The sequence below is a fragment of the Martes martes genome (genome assembly GCF_963455335.1).
Source record: "Martes martes genome assembly, chromosome: 8".
NCBI lineage: Eukaryota > Metazoa > Chordata > Mammalia > Carnivora > Mustelidae > Martes > Martes martes.
Window position 1 is genome coordinate 12,990,387 of NC_137895.1, and position 16,570 is coordinate 13,006,956.

A 16,570-nucleotide genomic window follows, 5' to 3' on the forward strand; every position below is an offset into this window, starting at 1 on the left:
ACTGGGGCAGGAAATTTACAAGATGAGCCTGGAGTATCTTGTAGTTCCAGAAAATAAGAAAATTTTGTTTCATTTTTTGGTTTTGGGGGTTTTTTTGTTTGTTTGTTTGTTTGTTGTTTTTAAGTAAAATGATGAGGGTGTGTCAAAGGGAGAGGGAAGCCTAGTGAAACAACCAAAGGAAACCCTGGGACAAACTGAGCCACAAAATAAAGTAGTATTTGACAGTAACTTTAACTATAAAATAAAAATATATGAATCAATACTGATGTAAAATAATTATTGAGTAAATAAATGGAGAAGAGATAAATCCCTCATGCAGAAGGACTCTAAATAATTTATATACAGAACCCACAAGGAGTTGGAGCACATCTCTCCACTCCTTAAGTGGGGACCATACAAAGTGATTTTCTTTCAAAGAGTACAGTATGGAAGGGGGAAGATATAGGGGAGAAACCTGGCAAACATTACATGACCAGGAGAAGTCACGGTGATAATATGTACCCCTTATTATGATGGGATGAGAATCGCATTTGACCTCTTTGGTCTCCCTTCCAAGAACATACTATGCCTGCTGAAACATGTGAAAAACATCAAAATATCCCAACTGAGGGTTAGATAGTCTTTGTAGACAGACTTTGTAACACCTGACCAGGACTCTTCAAAACTGTCAAGGTTATCAAAAATAAGGAAAAACCTGAGAAACTTCACAGCCAAGAGGAGCCCAGGGAGATATGATGATTAAATATAATATGGTGTCCTAGATGAGTCCCAGACCAGAAGAGGTACATTAGGTAAAAACCAAAGACATCTCAGTGAAGTAATGACTTTACTTAATAATAATGAATCAATATTGGTTCATTAACTGTGATAAATGTACCATAGTAACATAAGATGTTAATAGAGAAAAGTGAGTGTGAAGTATATGGGAGCTCTCTGTACTGTCCTCTTAATTTCTCTGTAAATCTGAAACTCTAAAGTTAGAAATTTATTTGAAATTTTTGATTGATGTTGACAAATTACCCCATTAAAATGTGTTCATCTACATTTCCACCAACTATGTACGAGAGCTTCTGTTGCTTGGTACCCTTGACAAAAGTGAGTATTATCAATTCTTTTAATATTTGTAAATTTGAAAGGTGACAAATGATATCTCATTGCTTAAATTTGCACGAATGAGATTTAGCATCCTCCTTCTCATTGATTGAATTTTACATTTCTTTTTCTATAGCTATATGTTGCCATCCTTCACTCATTTTTCAAACTGGTTATTGCCTTTTTCTGGTGTAGAGTTTTTGGTATGGTAAAAAAAAAAAAAAAGAAAAGAAAAAGAAAAAAGAAATAAAGAAAAGAAAAAATTAATCCTTTCCTTTCAGAGGTTTGCAAGTTTTTTGCAGACTATTTTGACATTTTTTGTTTTTGTCTTTACTATGCAGAAAACTTAAACCCTTTTGGGTAATCAAATCTCTCTTTAACTACAATTTCAGAGGTTCAACACATCTCAATTTTTTTTTTTTTTTTTTTTTTTTTGTTAATTAAAAACATTTATTTCTTGAACAAAACTTGCTCAGACTATAAGAGTCAGTAAATGGTGCATGCTGTTGAAAGCAAAGTAAAACAAAATACATTTATCATCTTAGGCCACATTAATTTTTATAATGTTCAAAGTAGAGGTGGTTATGGTGCTTTTCTGCTCATTTTTTTTTTTAATTTTAATAAACATATAATGTATTTTTATCCCCAGGGGTACAGGTCTGTGAATCGTCTGGTTTACACATTTCACAGCACTCATCATAGCACATACCCTCCCCAATGTCCATTTCCCCACCACCCTCTCCCATCCCCCTTCCCCCCCGCAACCCTCAGTCTGTTTCTTGAGATTGAGTCTTTTATGGTTTGTCTCCCTCCCAATCCCATCTTTTCATTTTTTCTTTTCCTACCTCCCCCCAAACCCCCCCACCTTGCATCTCCACTTCCTCATATCAAAGAGATCATATGATAGTTATATTTCTCCGATTGACTTATTTCGCTAAGCATGATACCCTCTAGTTCCATCCACGTCGTCGCAAATGGCAAGATTTCATGTCTTTTGATGGCTGCATAGTATTCCATTGTGTATATATACCACATCTTCTTTATCCATTCATCTGTTGATGGACATCTAGGCGCTTTCCACAGTTTGGCTATTGTGGACATTGCTGCTATAAACATTCGGGTGCATGTGCCCCTTCGGAGCACCACGTTTGTATCTTTAGGATATATACCCAGGAGTGCAATTGCTGGGTCGTAGGGTAGCTCTATTTTCAGTTTTTTGAGGAACCTCCACACTGTTTTCCAGAGTGGTTGCACCAGCTTGCATTCCCACCAACAGTGTAGGAGGGTTCCCCTCTCTCCGCATCCTCGCCAGCATCTGTCATTTCTTGACTTGTTAATTTTAGCCATTCTGACTGGTGTGAGGTGGTATCTCATTGTGGTTTTGATTTGTATTTCCCTGATGCCGAAACACATCTCAATTTTATTTTCAAATTAAGTACTCAGTGGCTTGATTACCAAAAACGTTGGTCCCTTTAAGCTAGTTCCTGATTAATTTGGGTGTTCTTGAAAGGATGTTTCCCCTGGGTTCACAATCCAATGTCTGTTTAAATCCCTTCTGGGTTTGGCTCTTGTTCTTCTGTTGCCTGCCCCTTGTTTTCTGAAAACCATTGGTGACAGATGACTAACCCAATCCTGGAGCCACCAACACCCATAGCAAGAGTGCTGTCCTATCATCTCAGGTTCTATTCTCTGGATGTTGGAATAGGATAGTTTACAGAGCAATGGTAGAAATGCCTTCCTTAAAATTAAAAAAAAAAAATTTTTTTAAGCCTTCCTTTTTGCTTATCATGGGGATCATTTTTTCATATATAAATGCTGAGTCACCATGTTGTACACCTGAAACTCTTATAATATGGTACGTCAAATATGCTTTAATAATTAAAAGAGAGAGACAGAGAGAAGAAATGTCTTTCTTTTTGAAGTACATTTTTTCATTTGGTTCCTGTACCCCTCTGGCCACTCACCAGTTATTCTTAATATCTTTCGCTGGTTTCTCCCAACTTCCTGGTGATTAAATGCTAGGTTTATGCTCTAGGACTCAGTTCCTGACCTCCCCTCCAACAGCAATCATTACTTGGGTGATGTCAGTTCATTTCATGGCTATACTAATGCTTCCTGGCATTCCCTATGCCCAGCTATAATTCCACCCTGGACCTCCGCTCTCCTCACTAGACTCATATATCCAAACCTGTTCAGCCTTTACATTGTTTATTTAATAGACCTTTCATGGCTAACAAGTCCAGAGTTGAACTCCTGGTGTTCGTTCCCCATCTCCAACACCTCAGTAACTGGTAACTCCATTATTCCAGATGGTCAGGCCAAAAATGTTGGAGGCATTCCTTACACTTTATCCCACACCCCATATCCAGTCTGCCTAGAAATTCAGCCAGTTCTAACTTCAAAGTGTATTCATAATCCCAACATCTTCCAACGCTCCTACTGCTATCTAGTTATGTGCCTGGTAACCACCAAACTCTAGATTTGATCCCTTCTCTAGCTTCTTTTTCCTTCTAAGCTGTGGCCATATTGATGCCCCCGGTGTCTCAGGGGTCCACACACTGCAGGCACATAATGCTTTCTTGAGAAAGAGAACTGAATCCCAAGGGTCTTGGTAAACTGAGAGGGGGCCACAATGAAAGCAGGTCAGAGTCTCTGGGAGCAAGGTGGAGTATGTCCCTGGGGAGAACACCCAAAAGCACAGAGTAGACATGGCTCATGAATGACATGTGCCAGATCTGGTGTCAAGGTGGATGCAGAGACAAATGACACAACTCAACTATTCTTCTGCACCATTTTTCCTTCCATAGGAGCTCAGTTTCCTTCACTTCCTTTCTAATTTCCAGCCACTCTTGGAAAAGGCAGCAGGATCATGTGAAAAGAGCCATACTGGGGAATCAGAAAGACTTGGGTTATAACCCTCCCTCTGATATGCACAGCTGAAATGAACCTGGACATGTCATTTACTGTTTGGTGATGTCACTTTGCTCATCCTCAAAAGGCAGCAAGGGAACAAAGGCTACCCTTCTAAGTTGTATGACTATTACCCTGGTGATGAAAGCCAGAAAACCTTCCCACCCCACACCTAACACAGAGCGGGTACACAGTAAATATAAATTGAACCTTCCTGATTGGCAGGAATTGATAGACTTTATGTATGACCTTACAGCTTTCCTGCTTTATTTAAAGAATCAGCTGATGGAATTTGCCTTTTCTGTCTGTCTCTCTTTTAGACTCTTTTCCCAACCCTGCCTTCCCTGAGTGCTCCTTTATGTGATTATCAGGACCCAAGGAATTCTTAAGTCAATCTGACTTTTCTCTTTGTGCACAAGATGTTGAACTCTGCGTTTTAGAGCAAATAGAAGCCAAAGACAAGGTGGTTGGATATTATTATCTAAAGAAATGGACACACACACACATACACACACGTGCACACTCTCAGGGCTCGTGGTGAGGGAAAAGAAGTGATTTCCATATCCCTGCCCCAGCACGCCTGCTACAAAAGTGGAACTGCTTAATAGAGCCCCCGGACGCCTCTTAAATGCATCCCTCCCAGTGTGGCGTCGGCAGGTTCCACTATTAAGAAACAGCAAGGACAGGTGAGGGTTCAGAATAGTATGGGCCCCTGGGGCACTCAGAGCTGCCTTGATGAGAACAGACTGGGGCACCCTCGGGAGCTCTGCTTTCTGACCCACAGGAGGGAAAAAGAGGCTCAAGAATTAGAACTGAACTTGAGTTCTGGGGGGAGAAACTGTCTCTAGGAACGGGAGTGTTGTGTTGGAGTAATATATTTGAAAGAGTAGAGATCATGAAAGCCATCTCCAGGGTGTGTCTGGATTGCTCCTACAATTTTCTTGGGCTCCCCTATGGGTTCCAGTGCAGGGCAAAATAATTCTCACCTTGATTAAGATAAAGTTTTATTCCCAGCACGGTATCCTCAAAAAGTACACCTTTCAAGGCCATAAAACTCTGTTTGAATTCCATCTCTGCCAGTTACTAGTGGTTGGCTTTAAGAAGGTTAGTTAACGTCTGTAAGCCTCGGTCTCCTATCTATAAACTGGACATCACCAAACAGTAAATGACATGTCCAGGTTCATTTCAGCTGTACATATAAACTCCTATCTAGTGACTTTTGTCTCCCAGAGCTGTTTAAAGCATTCAATGGGAGAGCGTACTGGTATCAAGAATCTGCAGGTGTCGGTCACTTCTCATTTGCACAGAATATTTCCAAGTGGCGAAACCCCTTTCCCTTTTCTGGCTCCCTGGAGAATTTCTGAAGTATGGGATATAAATGTTAGCAAAGGAAATGTGATTTATACTCCCATCACTGATGCTTCTCATCCTTATGATCTCTTCCATTTCTCTACTTCACCAAGATCTCTCCTTATCTCTTTTTATCCTTAGAAAGACAAGATGGTCACCCATGGACTGCTCTATTCAGCTGATTCTCCAAAATCTCTTGGAATGGTCTTGCATTCCTCACCTCTGCTGTCAACCAGAGAAGGCTCAAATATTCTATCCTCGTAAATAAAGGCAACGGAGTACACAGCAATGTGGAATTTTCTGTTTCAACCTGCCCTCCCATGATTCCATTCTCCATATGGCCCTGAGAGTGCTCTTTTGAAAATCCGTAAGGACCTTGCTCTTTCGCTAAAATTCTCCAATGGACTCCCTTCTTATCAATCACCAGCAAGGTCCCCCTTTGTCCTTCCTCTGTCTTCCACTCTGGGTTGATAAGCAGCGATGACTGGTATATAATTCCTTCATTCCTTGCACTACCCGATCAACAGAATAATCTTCCTTCGGTTACCAGTCTTATTACAAACTTTTGTTTTAAAATTGTTTCCCAACTTATCTTTGTTTATTGGGGGAACACTGCAGAAATTAATTTAATTCAAGAGCTCTGTAGTCAGGTTCCACTGCCACCCCCCGCCCGGGTTTGTATGACCTTGGGAAACTTTATCTATCTCTGCCTTTTTATTTATAGAATGTGGATAATAGTAACCTATGTAAAATCTTTAGTATGGTGCCCACTACCTAGTAGGTAGGAAACAAAACAACTACTTTTGCTAAATTCTATAGCAGAACCCAGACTCTTTATTGTATCAGGTGAGACCTTTTCAAATATCATCTGAACTTACCTCACTTTGAGATTCATCTTTTTTGGTAAAGACTTTATTTATTTATTCATTTGAGAGAGAGAGAGAGAGAGAGATCGTGAGGAGGTGGGAAGATAGGGAGCGAGAGAGTTCCAAGCCGACTCTGTGCTGAGCACAGAGCCCAATGCAGGGCTCAATTCCACTACCCTGAGGTCATGACCTGAGCTGAAAGAGTTGGATGCTTAAGCGACTGAGCCACCCAGGTGCCCCTGCACTCGTCTTGACTCTGTCCTAATGGCCGTGCTCTCCAGCTCTGCAGATGGCAACAGTTATACAGCACAGGTCCACTTAGATTTGGTTTTTGCTAAATATGGTACAATACGGTAAATGTATTTTCTCTTCCTTGTGATTTTCTCAGTAACATTTCCCTCTTAGCTGACATTATTGTAACACACGTGACACATGAAACATGTATTAATAGACTATTTATGTTATCAGTACGGCTTCTAGTCAACAGCAGGCTATTAGCAGTTAAGCTTTAGGGGGAGTGAAAAGTTACACATGGAATTTCAGCTCTATGAGGACCAGGGCTCCTAACCCCTACATTGTTCTAGAGTCAGCTGTATTTAACTTTTCATCATTCCTTCCAAAAACTTTGTTTTCATGACTGCCTTGCCATAGCATCAACGAGCCTTTGTCACTATTTCCACCCAGCAAGTCCACTCAACCTTCAAGACCCAGTTAAAAGAGTGGATCAAGATGGTAGGCTAAATTCACCTGCTTTTTATACCTTCTGTATAAAAATCCCTTTCAACAATGGAGAAGAATTATTTAAAATAAACAATAAATATTGAACAAATGGAAAAACATATCAGAGGATATCAACAGTGAACCATAAAGCTGATGTGCATTTAAAATATAGAAACCATTAGATTACCTCTGTTTTTTGTTACCTGACAAACGTTTGGAAAAACTCCTGAATTAATAAAAAACAAAAAACAAAATGTTTGGCAATGAATGATAAAATGTAACAAGCATTCTTTTAAATGCATAGCTGAGATGTTGAGAAGAAAGGATAAATCTCCAGGGACATGAAACAGAGGGAGACATGAAAATTCAAGTTTTAAGCTGCCACCCTGCAGTGACTATCCTGGAAGCATTTGCTATGCTTATTAACCAAGGGGTTTGAGTTTTAGTATCTGTTGCAGAAGAAAATAAGGCTTTTGGCTTTTTAAAAGTAGAAGGTGGAAATGAAAGCCTGCATAAGCCAGAGACCCTCAAGGGGCTACAGTGTGGGTAAAATAGTGTAATGGAAAAAAAAAAATATGTCCTGTAACAAAGGAGATTGCATGGGAATATGTCTGCCCCAGCAGCGGCTTTGGGAAGGAAATAGTCTTCTTTGCTTATTTTTAACCACATGCTCCCCATTAGAAGGGACAGGGTACTGAGAAACCCCAAACACATCAGGGTCCCTTCTCAATAGTGAATGAAAATCCTCTCTTAAAAATCTTCAATCCAGGCTTCATGGGGTTTTCATAGCTGTGCATGTGCTGAAGAAAAATATCTAAGTTCAAAAGGAGAGCATAAAAACACCAGAAATCAAGCCAGAGAGCAAGATTCAGCAGAAAGAATAAATACCAGAATTAGACCCTCAATAACCTCAGTTAACAGAATTACTGGCTTCAAATGATAAATAAGTGGCAAATTAAAAAGCAGACTTGAAGATACAAGAAGGAAACAATGTAACAAAGAAGCAAACAGAGCTAAAAAAAAAAAAACATGACAGGATCATTTAAATTTGCAATTTAATAAATGATTTTAAAAAGAGAGCAGACAAATGTTTGATGTGGAATACGTATCAGGAAATCATTCAAGATGCAGCACAGACAGTAAAAGAGAGCGAACATATCAGGCGTAGAGAATAAACAAAAATTAACAACACACATCTAATCAGATTTCTAGGGAAGACACTGAAAGAACGGGGGGTGTGGCAATTGTTGAAGATATAATGGGTAAGAATTTTCTACGACTGATGAAGAAATCATGTATTCAGATTTAGGAAGCAAAATGAATACCAATCAGGATAAATTTTTTAAAAATTCACATCCAAACACATACTGAAGAATACAAAATGGAGGGAATTTGCTAAAGCAGTCGAGAGCAAAAGAGAACAGTTTCAATCTAAAATTACTTATTATTTTTCAGGAAAACAGAAGTGAGTTTATTATTAAAATTCCTTACTGAATGAAAGTCTAAAATACATGTCAGAAAGGAAAAAAAAACTCAGTCCAGAGGGAGGACTCAGATACGACCAAGGATGGTAAGCAAAGTGACAGATAAATGTTGGGTAGGTTTTCAGAAGCATTATCTATATGAAACAGTAGTAACAGCAATGATGAACTTGGAAGCATGTTCGAAACAAGTTATAAAAAAAATGTGCTTGGTAATAATAAAAATAATATGAGAACATGTTGGTAAAATTTTTCTAAGTTTCTGGAAAAGATTATACACCTGATTACATTTTAAAGGTTGTCACAAAAAGAAACAAAGTTCAGTGCATAACTTCCAAAAAATGAAAAAAAAAAGAATTAAAACTATTTGATCAATCAGAAATAAGTCAGGAAAAGAGAAATATAAGTATAAAATAGATCAAACAGAATGCAGAAGAAGTAGATATAAATCCAAATATATATGTATATACAAATATATGTTTATATACAATATATCTATATACAAAATATGTACAATATTGTATATAACATGATAATATATGTGCATGTACACAGGTATTTTTTAAATGTTTAAAAAATGTATTATTTAGTTTAGAGAGAGAGTGAGAGAGAGCATGAGTGGGTGGAGGGGCAAAGGGAGAGGGAGAGGAGAGAAGCAGCACCCACTGAGTGTGGAGCCCGAAGTGGGGCTCGATCTCACAACCCTGAGGTCATGACCTGAGCAGAAATCAAGCATTGGTTGCTTAACCACCTGAGCCACCCCAGCACCCTAGATTGAATATGAGTTGCATTGTGTTCACCTAAAATTCATTATGTTATAGTCCTAATCCCCAGTACCCGAGAACATGACCTTATTTTGGAAATAGGGTCACTGCAGATGCAAGTAATTAAGATGAGGTCACCCTGGAGTAGGGTGGGCCCCACATCCACTATGACTGGTGTCCACAAAGGAAGGGTAAAACGTGGACCCAGAGGCACTGGCACATGTGGAGACAAAGGCAGAGGATCAAGCTGATGGTTATATAAACCAAGGAATGCCTGAGATTATCATCACATCTGCCAGCAGCTAGGGAAGAGGTGTGGGGCAGATTCTCCCCACAGCCCTCAGAAGGAACCTCAGGTGCCCCCACCTTGACCTCAGACTTCCAGCCTGCAGAACTGTGAGACTCCTTCTCTGTGTTTAAGCCCCTCAGTGTATTATTCTTGATTATGGCAACCTTTACAAACCAATACACCCAGTTATATGTGTTTTATAAGAGAAATAATACATACCTAAAAGATAAGGACAAGCAAATATTGGAAGTAAAATAATTAGAATAAAGATGTATTAGGTACATTTGGCGGGGGAGGACCCAAATTGGTGCATTATAGTAACAGCAGAATAAAAAATTAGCCTCAAAACCAAAGCTGGATGATCACAAAGAGTATCATTATATTATCATAAAAAATAAACTTCACCAGAAAAATGTGGCAATTCTGAATCTGTATGCAAGTTACCTGGCTAAATGCATGTTACATACATGTGTATATATACAAACATAGTTCCTGGTAGAAAAACAAACAGAACTACAAAATTAAATTGAACAAAATTAAAGCAGATAACCATACGATATTTTAATACACTACTCATAGTATGCAATAGGAAAAGCAGACCAAAGATCTTTGTACATAAAGGAATAGGACAGCACAATTGACAAATGATTTAAGCAACAGGACTGACCAGCATGATCTAAGAATCCTCTCTGCCTCCTCCATATTGAACATGTCATGGCAAGGCTTCTGCCCTTGGGAAAAAGCCCTGAGAACCCATATACAGACCAAGCGAATGACTCACCTCAGAAGGGCTCTTAGCAAAAATGTCGGCACTGGAGAAAGAGACACAGCAGAATCCGAGGTAGATGTGTAAGCATATACAGACATATAAATAGCAAGTTCTGCTTTGGAAAGAGTTAGCTGCAGTTAAAGGCTCCAGCAAAATAGTCAGAAGACTTCAGGTTTGTCTTGGGAGACTTGGTATGTGCTCTGTCCAGAGAAAAAGATACAACACCCAGATGATAGAGCCGAAAAACTTGAGATATGCGTTCTTCTGCTCACCGGTCGTCACTAATGAAATGCTCTTGTTGTTTGTGTTTTAAAGATTTTATTTATTTATTTATTTATTTGATGGAGAGATGGAAAGAGAGCACAAGCAGGCAGAGAGGCAGGCAGAGGGAGAGGGAGAAGCAGACTCCCCAACGAACAGAGAGCCTGATGTGGGGCTCGATCCCAAGACCCTGGAATTATGACCTGAGCCAAAGGCAGATGTTTGACTGACTGAGCCCCCCAGGCACCCTATGAAATGCTCTTGTAATGTCCAGAATTTAGATTCACTGATGAGTAAACAGAGATACACATTTGATGTCATGAAGGGTGTGCCAGCCTCTACTTCCACTTCTACCTTTGACTGCACATAGGACCAGCCAAGAACGGTCAACTATTTGAACAAACATTCCCCTTGCAAGAGGATCAGACTGAGTGTCAGATACATGAGCCCTCCCCCCATCCAAAGAACAAATATAATTGAGAATATAGAGAAAACGCTTCAGAATAAATATTGTTACGTCCTCAGGAAGATTAAAAAACCATCTGCTATAAAACAGAACCTTACTTCCAGAACTTAAAAGTAGGATAATTAGAAATATATAGATAGATAGATAGATAGATATAGATATAGATATATAGATAAATGGCAGAATATGAACAGCTGAAGAGTCAATTAATGAGCTAAAAGACTGAACCAAGTAATTAGCCTAGGAATATAGAGCAATCAGACAAAGAGACGAAGTGTGAGAGAAGAGTTGAGAGGTGTGAAGAACAGATACTGAACTTCTAACACCTGTTCATACATTCAGGAGGAACAATCACAGGTAAAGGGGTACTGTAGCAAGAATAATGGTCCCCCAGTGATGCTACGGCTCAGTCTCCAACATCTGCAAATATGTTAGGTTACATGATGTGGTAGACGGAATCATGGCCCCCAAATATCTCCACATTCTAATCCTCGGAACCTGTGAACATTAATTGATAGGGAAAGGGGGCTTTGCATATGTGATTAAGTCATGGATCTTGAGATGGGGGGAGATTATTCTAGGTTATGCAGCTGGGCCTGCTGTACCTACAGAGATCCTTAGAAGGGGGACACAGGAGGGTCACAGACAAAGGAGAGAGTATGATGATAACAGAGGCGGCAATCAGAGTAATGTAGCCAGGAGCCACGGAATGCCAGCAGCGTCCACTAAGGAGCTGGAAGAGGTTAGGAAACAGATTCTGCCCCCCCACAAACTCCCACCCCTCACCCCCGGAGCCTCCAGAAGGAAACAGCCCTATGGACACCTTGATTTTAGTACTTTAAGATTCATTTTGGACTTCTGACATACAGAACTGTAAAAGAATAAATTTTGTTGTTGTAGACCAAGTTTGGGTAATTTGTTACAGCAGTAATAAGAAATCAGTACCTATGGCAAAGGGGAATTAAGGTTACAGGTGACATCAAAACTGCTTCTCAGCTGGCCTTAAACATCTGACAATCATGAAAGTAATTCACATATTCACAGACTAAAAATGAAAAATCATATGATCATCTCAAAAAAAAAAAAAGAGAAAGAAAGAATATCACTGCAAAATTCAACATCCACTCCTGATAAAAACCTTCAGCAAACTAGGAATAAAAAGTAAGTTTCTTAGCCTGATAACAACTATCTATGGGAAATCTACAAGGCATATTTTATAGTGAAAGACTAAAAATTTTCCCTAAAATCAAAACCAAGATAAAGCTGGCCTTGCTCAACACTTGTAGTCAACATTGTACTGAGAATTCTCATCAGTGTAAGGTGCAAGCAGGAAATAAAAGAAACCCTGGTCAGAGAGAAAGAAACCAAACTCCCTGCACAAGTAACATGATCATCTACATTTAAAAAAAAAAATCACATGCACTACATGAAACTGCCACCACAAGTATGTGAATTTAGCAATCTCATAGGACACAACATCCATACACAAAATCAACTCTATTCCTATATGCTGGCACTGAACAATCAAAAAATGAAATTACAGAAACAGTACCATTTTCAATGGCATCAAAAATACAAAACACACAGGACTAACTCCAGCAAAGGGTGTTCAAGACATGTTCCTGGAAAATTATAAAATCCTACAAAGAGTATGAAGATGACGTAAATATATCAAAAGATGTGTCATAAACTGAAAAACCCAATAATTTAAAAAGATGTGTTTTTCTCCAAATTAATCTATAAATGAAACACAGTGCCAATAAAAAAAATTCCCAATTTTTTTTTGTAGATGATCCTAACATTCCTATAGAAGTACAAAGAACCGGGGTGCCTAGGTGGCTCAGTCGGTTAAGGTTCTGGCTTTGGCTCAGGTCATGATCTCGCTGTGATAGAGCCCCATCTCGGGCTCCCTGATTAGCGTGGAGTCTGCTTTTCCCTCTCCTTCTGCCCCTCCCCCTGCTCTTTCTCTCTCTCACTCATTCTCTCTTTCAAACAAATAAATAAAATTTCAAAAAAGAAAAGAAAAGAAATACTAAGAACCAAACAATGGCCAAACCAGTTTGGAAAAAAAGTGTGAAGGATGTAAACTATCTGATATGAGATTTCTTTATAATGTTATAGAAATCAAGACAGCGTGGTACTGGTGTAAAGACAGACAAATAGATCAATGGGTCAGTATAGACTTTCTACATATAGATCTGTACTTGCATGGTCAATTGGTTATGTTTAAAGATTTTATTTATTTATCTGAGAGAGAAGTGAGAGACCACAAGCAGGGGTGGGTGCAGAGGGAGAGGGAGAAGCAGGCTTCCCTCTGAGCAGGGAGCATGATGCAGAGCTCGATCTCAAAACCCTGGGATCATGAGCTGAGCCAAAGGCAGACACTTAACCAGGCACCCAGGCACCCCGATCAACTGATTTTCAACAAAGGTGCAAAAACAACTCAGTGGACAAAGTACAGTTTTTCCAAAATGTACAAGAGCAATTAGCGTCTATCATTCTATCTATCTATACAAAATTAACTCTAAAATAATGATAGAACTAAATGTGAAATCTAAAAAGTTAAATGTAGGATATTTTTTAGGACAATAAGAAAGCAAATGACTCACTGGAAAACTAGCGAAGTACATATTCAAAACCTGGACATTTACCCAATATAAATGAAAGTACATGACCACAGTAGGACTTGTACACTCATGTTCGTAACAATGTTATATGTAATAGTCTCAAACTGAGAACTACCCAAATATCCATTAAGAGGTGAATGGGTAAATAAATTGTTTATCTATACAAATGGCTACTACTCAAAAATTAGGATTGAACTACATGTATGTTTAACATTGATACATTTCAAAATAATTATGCTTAGTTAAAAAAAAAAAAGGCCAGACAAAACGGGGTACACACCACTGACTTCATATATATAAACCTCCAGAGAATGTCAGCAAATGTGTCATGAAAAAAAGATGAGAAGTTGTCTGGGGATAAAGAGATGTGGGAGGGAGGGATTCCCAAGGACATTAATAAACTTTTGAGGAGCATAACAAATAACACAGAGGACATGGGGAGATGGAGAGGAGAAGGGAGTTGAGGGAAATTGGAGGGGGAGATGAACCGTAAGAGACTGTGGACTCTGAGGAACAATCTGAGGGTTTTGAAGGGGCGGTGGGGGAGAGGTTGGGGGAGCCTGGTGGTGGGTATTATGGAGGGCACGTATTGCATGGAGCACTGGGTCTGGTACATAAACAATGAATTCTGTTACACTGAAAAGAAATTAAATTTAAATAAATAAATAAATAAATATTTAAAAAAAACTTTTGAGATGATCTATATGTTCATTTTCTTGATTGCTATGATGGTCCCATGGGTGTACATATGAGTCAAACTTAAAATATACACTTCAATCACACCCATTTTACCATATATCAGTTACACTGCATGAAAGATGACTGGATAAAAATTTTTCTAAAAAACGGCATTAAGGAATTATAACTTATTGCATACAATTTTGATAATTTAGCAAATTGACTATAAATGGATAGTTAAATCTAAATATGGAAGATTAAAAAAATAAACCTCCTAAAAGAAATATATGAGGTATCTTTATGATGTTGGGACAGGCAAAGTTTTGTTAAGGTAGATACATGTCCATCAATAGATGAATGGATTAAAAAGATATGGTATTAAAAAAAAAAAAGATATGGTATGTACACTGTGGAATATTACTCACCCATCAAAAAGGAACCAAATTTCGCCATTCATGGCAATATGGATGGACCTGGAAAGTACTATGCTAATTGAAGTAAGTGAGACAGAGATAGACAAATACCTACCAAATAGATATGATTTTACTTATATGCAAAATCTAAAAAACAGAGTTAACAAACAAGTGGACAAACAAAAAGAGAGAGAGACTCATAAACACAGAAAACAAACTGGTGGCTGCCTGAGGAGAGGGGTACCGGGGAAGAGGCAGAACAGGTGAAGGGGATGAAGATGCAAACTTCAAGTCATGAAATAAATAAGGGGATAAAAAGTACAACACAGAGACTATAGTCATTGTAACAACTTGGTGTGGTGACAGATGGTAACTATACTTATTGTGGTGAGCATCTGATCGCGTCTCTGTCAAATTGCTATGTTGTTCGCTTGAAACCAGTAAAGTATTACATGTTCTCTCTACTTCAATTTAAAAAAATGAATACATAATGTAGATATAAAGAAACTAACTGGAAACATTTGGATAATTTAAGCTGAAATTAAAATTTCTGTTAATTAAAAGATATTAAAAAAGTAAAAAAGCAAGGCACAGAGTGAGGATAGAGAGATTGACTATAGATAACGGATGGATAGACCCAAATAAAGAACTTTTATCCATAGCCTTAAAATAAACTTCATCACCTCAATGTGACCTCTAAGGCTATCCTGACCTGACCTGGATCCTGCCTACCTCTTTGTCTTCCTTTCTATAACCCTCTCCAGTTGGCACATTAAACTCCTCTCCTGAGTAATTTACTACCTGCTCTGCCTCTATGCCTCTTCGTGCGCCATTCCTTCTGCCTAAAATACCTTTACTCCCTTGTCTCATTTATGGGTATCCTCCTGGACACCTCCTTCAGGAGGCCATCACTGAGCCCAGCACACAATACACGAGGCACCCATCGTTTGGGTGCCTTCATCACCCTGAGCACTTCCATTCAGAGCAGCAATCCCTCTTTATCACAATAGTCTGCTTAATTGCTCAATATTCCTTATTATATTGGGAGTTTTCATGGCAGGAAGTATATAGCTTATCTTTGCAATCACAGTCCCTGGGATAGCAGTTGCTAAATTAATGTTTATTGAATGAATAAAGGAACCGGAGAAGGGAAAAAATACATCAGCTCTAATTCTACAAGCAGAAATCCCGAAACACTTGGAGAAGGCATGCCTCTCCCACAAGATAAAGCAACATCTGGCAGGCATCTGCAAGTGCCCCTCTGTTGGGAGGCTTCTGGGAAATCAGAAATGCACGTAATGAAAGGTTTGGGCTTTTTTTCTTCCATAGGGTGTTTGCTGAGCCCCGGGGAGAGCTCAGGGAGGAGTCAGGACAGCAGCCGAGCAAAACCCGATTATGGATCAGCTGTCAGATTGCAAAAGAAGTCTTTCTCATGCCAGACAGATTGCTTGCTGAGGATCATTAACCATTTAGGACACATGACATTTTTTTCCCCTTTAAATTGCTTTCCAACCTAGCAATATGAAAATGAAACCCCATTATGACAAAATCATCTTTCATTCATTATCAGGATCTCATCCTTCAAGTGCGATTAGGAAGAATTTGAGGTCGTCTCCCACTTCTTGAGGTCGAACAGGAGAAAAACGATGGCGACTGTTTGCAGGGGGTTGACGATTTGGCTTAGAAGAGGTGGCTTCTTTCTATTTGTGTGTGTGTGTGTATATATATATATCTCAAGCTCCTACCGTGTGCAAGAAATTGTACACAATTTCTTCTTCACACGATGAGGTACTCACTCTCATAGTGAGAAAAATGAGTCTCCAAAGGCCTAAGTACAGAGCACAAATTCACAGTGTCAGAAACAGGATCTGACATTAACTAATT